The sequence below is a fragment of the Macaca thibetana genome, chromosome 14, assembly GCF_024542745.1.
Source record: "Macaca thibetana thibetana isolate TM-01 chromosome 14, ASM2454274v1, whole genome shotgun sequence".
Classification (NCBI taxonomy): domain Eukaryota; kingdom Metazoa; phylum Chordata; class Mammalia; order Primates; family Cercopithecidae; genus Macaca; species Macaca thibetana.
The window spans coordinates 103,943,152-103,949,882 of NC_065591.1; the positions used below are offsets into that span (position 1 = coordinate 103,943,152).

The window sequence follows — 6,731 nt, forward strand, 5'->3', positions numbered from 1 at the left end:
GGCTCCACCCCAGTGTGTGCCTCTGGTCTTGAAAGGCATTGTGTTCAGAGAAATATGAGAAATACGAGATTTGAGAGCTTTCTGGACATATCTCCAACCATCTTTTTTTTTTTTTTTTTAATTAAAGGCTTTAAAAAAGTGAGCTAATGATTCTGAAAATCTCTTGTAGTTCATATTGCAGCCTAAGAACCAAAAAGAGAAGTGCTTTCTTTGTGAAACAGCTGAGGGATTCTCTGGGGGAAGGTGGAATGTCACAGCATCTTGACACAAATTTGCCTATGCCTTTGATTGCTTTTTGTTGTTGTTTTGTTTATTTTTTGAGACCAGAGTCTTACTCTGTCACCCAGGCTAGAGTGCAGTGTCACCATCTTAACTCACTGCAACTTCTGCCTCCCAGGTTCAAGCGATTCACGTGCTTTAGCCTCTTGAGTCGCTGGGATTACAGGCGTGCACCACCACACCTGACTAATTTTTGTATTTTAGTAGAGATGGGATTTCACCATGTTGGCCAGGCTGGTCTTGAACTCCTGACCTCAGGTGATCCATCCACCTGAGCCTCCCAAAGGGCTGGGATTACACCGTTGATTGTTTTTGTACTTTCTAGTTCCCTGAACTGAGCTCTGTGAGATACATTTAAATTAAGTCCTAGACAAAAGACAGGGTCCACTCCTCAGGACCCATCCATGAATGTTCACTATCACCATCAGAAGAAAAAAAATCAAGGCTAAATTTTGAGCAGGACTGCAGATGTGAGTAAAAAATTTGTTCAGTTATATGGGTTTTGTAAATCTGCAGACGATCATAGATATAGCAAAATTCCAAGCTGTTAAGTGCTATTTTCCGTGGATTAGGTAAAATTGGATTTGTGTGTGTGTGTGTGTGCATGCAACAAAATCAAAGGTGTAAAATTTGGAAAACAAAGAAAGAGAAAGAAAGAAAGAGAAAGAGGAAAGAAAGAAAGAGAGAGAGAAAGAAAAAGAAAGAAATGAACAGACTCACACAGCACACTTGAGGCAATATTATTAGTATGAGCTGGCATGGAACCATCCACTACACTTATTTTCAAGTACCCTTTTTCATCAAATCTAAGATACCATTGATTGTAAGATGCACCATTATTTTATGTACCACAAGAAAAGAAAAGACACTGCCAACTAAACTACGATATGCCTTCAACTGTAAGGCATATTCCTATTAAGATGTGAGAAGTCACTGTCTTGGAATTGATGAAATCAGTACACAATTCAGAACTATTTGCATGACTCTAATGTGATGACCCCCATCTCCATAAACCTTTAATAAAGTCTGCTAAATATGTAACACTATGTGCAGCTGATTTTTTGTGGAAATTAGGGGGAATAGCTGAATTTCAAGTCTGAATTAGTGTGAATTAAAGAGGAGCATTCTTTGAATATCAAGATGATCCCTGCTGGAGGCAGCAAGCCATAGAACCAAAAGTTTCCCAGAGTCTTGAGAATCTGAAGAAACTTTGAGAACAACACTGAACTCTCCTCAGATGGGGGTTTGAGCCAATCTATTTTTTTTTAATTTATAATTTTTTTAAATTATACTTTAAGTTCTAGGGTTCATGTGCACAACGTGCAGGTTTGTTACATATGTATACATGATGTTGGTGTGCTGCACCCATTAACTCGTCGTTTACATTAGGTATATCTCCTAATGCTATCCCTCCCCCCCGCCACAATAGGCCCCAGTATGTGACGTTCCCCTTCCTGTGTCCAAGTGATCTCATTGTTCAATTCCCACCTATGAGTGAGAACATGCGCCGTTTGGTTTTCTGTTCTTGAGATAGTTTGCTGAGAATGATGGTTTCCAGCTGCATCCATGTCCCTGCAAAGGACATAAACTCATCCTTTTTTCTGGCTGCATAGTATTCCGTGGTGTATATGTGCCACATTTTCTTAATCCAGTCTGCCACTGATGGACATTTGGGTTGATTCCAAGTCTTTGCTATTGTGAATAGTGCCACAATAAACATACGTGTGCATATGTCTTCATAGCAGCATGATTTATAAACCTTTGGGTATATACCCAGTAATGGGATGGCTGGGTCAAATGGTACTTCTAGATCTAGATCCTTGAGGAATCGCCACACTGTTTTCAACAATGGTTGAACTAGTTTACTGTCCCACCAACAGTGTAAAAGTGGTGTGATCTCGGCTCACTCCAACCTCCACCTCCCGGGTTCAAGCAATTCTCCTGCTTCAGCCTCTCAAGTAGCTGGGATTACAGGCATGCACCACCACGCCCAGTTAATTTTTGTATTTTTAGTAAAGACGGGGTTTCACTATGTTGGCCAGGATGGTCTCAATCTCTTCACCTCATGATACGCTCGCCTTGGCCTCCCAAAGTGCTGGGATTACAAGTGTGAGTCACCATGCCCGGCCCACCATATCTAGGTTTAAAACTTTTTTTTTCATCGTTTCAATAAGATCATATCTTTTTATGAAGCTCCTTCATATCTGTTAACCCTAGGCAAACATGAATCTATTTTCCTGTCTCCATAGATTTGCCTTTTCTGGACATTTCATATATGTAGAATCATATAATATATAACCTTTCATGCGTGGCTTTTTTCACTTAGCATAATGTTTTGAAGTTCATTCGTGTTATAGCTCATGTAAGTATTTTACTCTTTTTTTTATTAGGATTTGTCTTCCATTAAGGATCTCCTACATTTTGTTTATCCCTTCACCGGTTGATGGACATTTGGCCTGTTTCCACTTTTTGGCTATTATGAATAATGCAGCAACACTTGTACGTTATTATGAATAACGCACAAGTGTTTGTGTGCACATATGTTTTATTTCTCTGGAGTAGATCCGTAGGAATGGAATTGCTGAGTTGTATAAAAAATTATACTTAACCTTTCAAGCAACTAAAAAATGGTTTTCTGGCCAGGCGCGGTGGCTCACACTTGTAATCCTAGCACTTTGGGAGGCCTAGGCAGGTGGATCACCTGAGGTCAGGAGTTCCAGACCAGCCTGGCCAACATGGCAAAACCCTGACTCTACTAAAAATAAAAAAAAATTAGCCAGGCATGCTGGTAGGTGCCTATAATCCCAGCTGCTCAGGGGGCTGAGGCAGGAGAATCGCTTGAACCTGGGGGGCAGAGGTTTCAGTGAGCTGATATCATGTCAATTCACTACAGCCTAGGCGAAAGGGCGAAACTCCTGTCTCAAAATAAATAAATAAATAAATAATAAAAAATGGTTTTCCAAAATGGTTATATACTAACTCACATTCCCACAGGTAAGGAATGAGAATTCTTGTTTCACTACTTCCCTGCTACCACGTGTTACTGTTTGTCTTTTTGATTATAGCCTTCCTGGCGGATGTGAAATGGTATCTCATTATGTTTTAAATTTGCATTTCCTTAATGACTGACAATATGAAGCATCTTTTCATTTGCCATTTGTATATCTTCTTTGAAAAATGTCTGTTGAGGCCCCGGGTGCGGTGGCTTACGCCTGTAATCCCAGCACTTTGGGAGGCCGAGGCGGGTGGACCATGAGGTCAGGAGATCGAGACCATCCTGGCTAACACGGTGAAACCCCGTCTGGTACAAAAAATTAGCCGGGAGTAGTGGGGGGCGCCTGTAGTCCCAGCTACCTGGGAGGCTGAGGCCGGAGAATGGCGTGAACCCGGGAGGCGGAGCTTGCGGTGAGCCGAGATCGCGCCACGGCACTCCAGCCTGGGCGACAGAGTGAGACTCCGTCTCAAAAAAAAAAAAAAAAAAAAAAAAAAAAAAAGCAGAAAAAAGAAAGTTACAGTTGAAACTGAGAAGTGGGAGTGTGGGTAGGTAGAACAGGCGATCTCTTCAATCACAGTTATTGCACTTTTCAGAATAGAGGTAAGGACATCCTTGGGCAGTAGCTTTCCTGGTTTCCATGTTGACCACTCCCAGCCATCATAGGGAAGGTACATAGCAAATTGATGTGAACGCAATCCCAAAAATAAAAAAGACAAATGTCTATTGAAATCTTTTGCTCATTTAAAAATGGAGTCTTTTTAAAGAGTTCTTTGTATATTCTGGGTACAAGTTTTTTTGCAATGTATGTGATTTGCAAATACTTTCTCCTGTCTGTGGCTTTTCTCTCCCTTCCCTTCCCTTCCCTTCCTTCCCCTCCCCTCCCCTCCCTCTCTTTTCTTTCTTTCTTTCTTTCTTCTCTTTTCTTTCTCCTTCCTTCCTTCCTTTCTCTTTCTTTCTTTCTTTCTTTCCTTCTTTCTTTCTTTCTTTCTTTTTCTTTCTTTCTTTCTTTCTCTTTCTTTCTTTCTTTCTTTCTCTTTCTTTCTTTTTTCTTTCTCTTTTTCTTTTCCCTTTTTCTTTCTTTCTTTCCTTTCCTTCTTTCTTCTTCTTCTTCTTTTTTTTTCTCTGTCGCCCAGGCTGGAGTGCACTGGCACAATCCTGGCTCACTGCAACTTCCGCCTTCCAGGTTCAAGTGATTCTCCTGCCTCAGCCTCCTGAGTAGCTGGGATTACAGGTGCCCACCACCACACCTGGCTAGTTTTTGTGTTTTTAGTTTTTGCCACGTTGGCCAGGCTCATCTCCAACTCCTGATTTCAAATGATCCGCCCCCCTTGGCCTCCCAAAGTGCTGGGATTACAGGCATGAGCCACCTTGCCTGGCTGCTTTTCATTACCTTAATGGTGTCTTTTGAGTGCAAATGTTATTTCTTAAAATACATTTTATTTTCCACTCTGTGCAACATAGCAAGACCCCCTTCTCTACAATTCAAAAAAAATTGGCCAATTATGGTGGCATGTGCCTTTAGTTTCAGCTACTTGGGAGGCTGAGGCAGGAGGATCACTTGAACCCAGGAGTTCAAGGCTGCAGTGAGCTATAATCACACCACTGCACTCCAGCTTGGGTAACAGAGTAAGGTCCTCTCTCTAAAGAAAGAAAAGAATACCTTTTTATTTGGAAATAATCAAGGGTTCACAGGAAATTGCAAGAATGGTAGAGAGATGTCCCACGTATCCTTCACTCAGTTCCTCCTCAACCCCAAAATAATGAATTTTGGTTAAGTCAAATTTGTTAATTATTTTTCTTTTATGGATCATGCTTCTTAGGTCATATCTAAAAAGCCTTTGCTGAACCCAAGGTTTTACCATTTTCTCATATGCTTTATTCTAAATTTTTATAGCTTCAGCTCTTACATTAATGTCTCTGGTTCATTTTGAATGAAGTTTTGTATAAGGTGTAAGGTAAGGGTCTAAGTTAATCTTTTTTTTTGTATGTGGATATCCAATTGTCCCATTATCATTTGTTGAAAAGATACTATTTTCTCTATCTATGACACAGAGTTTTGCTCTGTTGCCCAGGCTGGAGTGCAGTGGCATGATCTTGGCTCACTGCAACCTCCACCTCCCAGGTTTAAGAGATTCTCCTGCCCCAGCCTCCTGAGTAGCTGGGATTACAGGCGCATGCCACTACACCTGGCTAATGTTTGTATTTTTAGTAGAGACGGGGTTTCACCATGTTGGCCTGGCTGGTCTTGAACTCCTGAACTCAAGTGATCCACCTGCCTCAGCCTCCCAAAGTGCTGGGGATTACAGGAGTAAGCCACCGTGCCTGGCCTTATTTTCTCTATCAAACTGACTTAGCACCTTTGTCAAAAATCAATTAACCATAAATATTAGAGTTTATTTCTGGACTCTCAAATCTGTTCCTTTAATCTATATATTTATATCTTGTATTAGTACTAAATGGTCTTGATAACTTTAGCTTTATAGTAAGTTTTAAAATTAGGAAGTAAAAGTTTTCCAACTTTGTTTTTAAAAAATTATTTGCTATTCTGGGTCTTTTCAATTCCATATACACTACACTTTGGGTACAGCTTGTCAACTTCTGCAAAAACCCTGCTGGAATTTTGATGAAGACTAAGTTTAATGCATGCATCAATTTGGGGAGAATTGTTATCTTAACAATATTGAATGAATTTTCCAATGATCATGGAATGTCTCTCCAATTATTTAGATCATCTTTAATTTCCCCCAGAATGCTTTGAAATTTTCAATGTACAAGTTTTATAATTCTTTTGCTAAATTTATTTGTATTTTATTCTTTTTAATACCATTGTGAATGGAATTTTCTTGTTTTCATATTGTTCATTGCTCATATACAGAAATACCATATACCTTTTTTTTTTTGAGATGGGGTCTCACTTTGTTGCCCAGGCTCCAGTGCAGTGGTTATTCACAGGCAAGACCACATTGCACTATAGCCTCAAACTCCTGACCTCAAGTGATCCTCCTACCTCAGCCTCCCAAGTAGCTGAGACAAAAGTTATGGGCCATCTCCACTGAGCCCAGCCTTCAGTGTATTTTTGCATATTGATATTGCAACCTGCAACCTTGCTGAACTTATTAGTTCTAACATGTGTGTATATTCCTGAGGGTTTTCTGCATAAAGAACCATGTTATCTGCAAATAAAGACTTCCTTTCTAATCTGGATGCCTTTTATTTTTACTTCTTGTATGGTTGCCCTGGCTAGTACATCCAGTACGATGTTGAATAGAAGTTGCAAGAGCTGACATGCTTGCATTATTCCTGATCTTAGGGTAAAATAATTCAGTTTTTCATCATTAAGTATGATATTAGCTGTAGGTTTTTCATAGATGCCTTTATCATGTTCTCTTTCAAGTTTGAGAATTTTTATTATGAATTGGATTTTGTCAAATGCTTTTTCTGCATTTATTGAGATGAT

The 6,731-nt window shown here is 39.9% G+C and overlaps 2 protein-coding genes across 51 annotated transcripts in view; one reads left to right on the top strand and one right to left on the bottom strand.

Annotated features, from left to right (window-relative positions):
* PTS (6-pyruvoyltetrahydropterin synthase) overlaps positions 1-6,731 on the top strand; it is a 166,517-nt gene that overhangs the window by 63,608 nt on the left and 96,178 nt on the right. The gene's annotated exons all lie outside the window — the stretch shown is intronic.
* Positions 1-6,731, bottom strand: part of TIMM8B (translocase of inner mitochondrial membrane 8 homolog B) — a 1,180,384-nt gene that overhangs the window by 37,019 nt on the left and 1,136,634 nt on the right. The window lies entirely within an intron of this gene.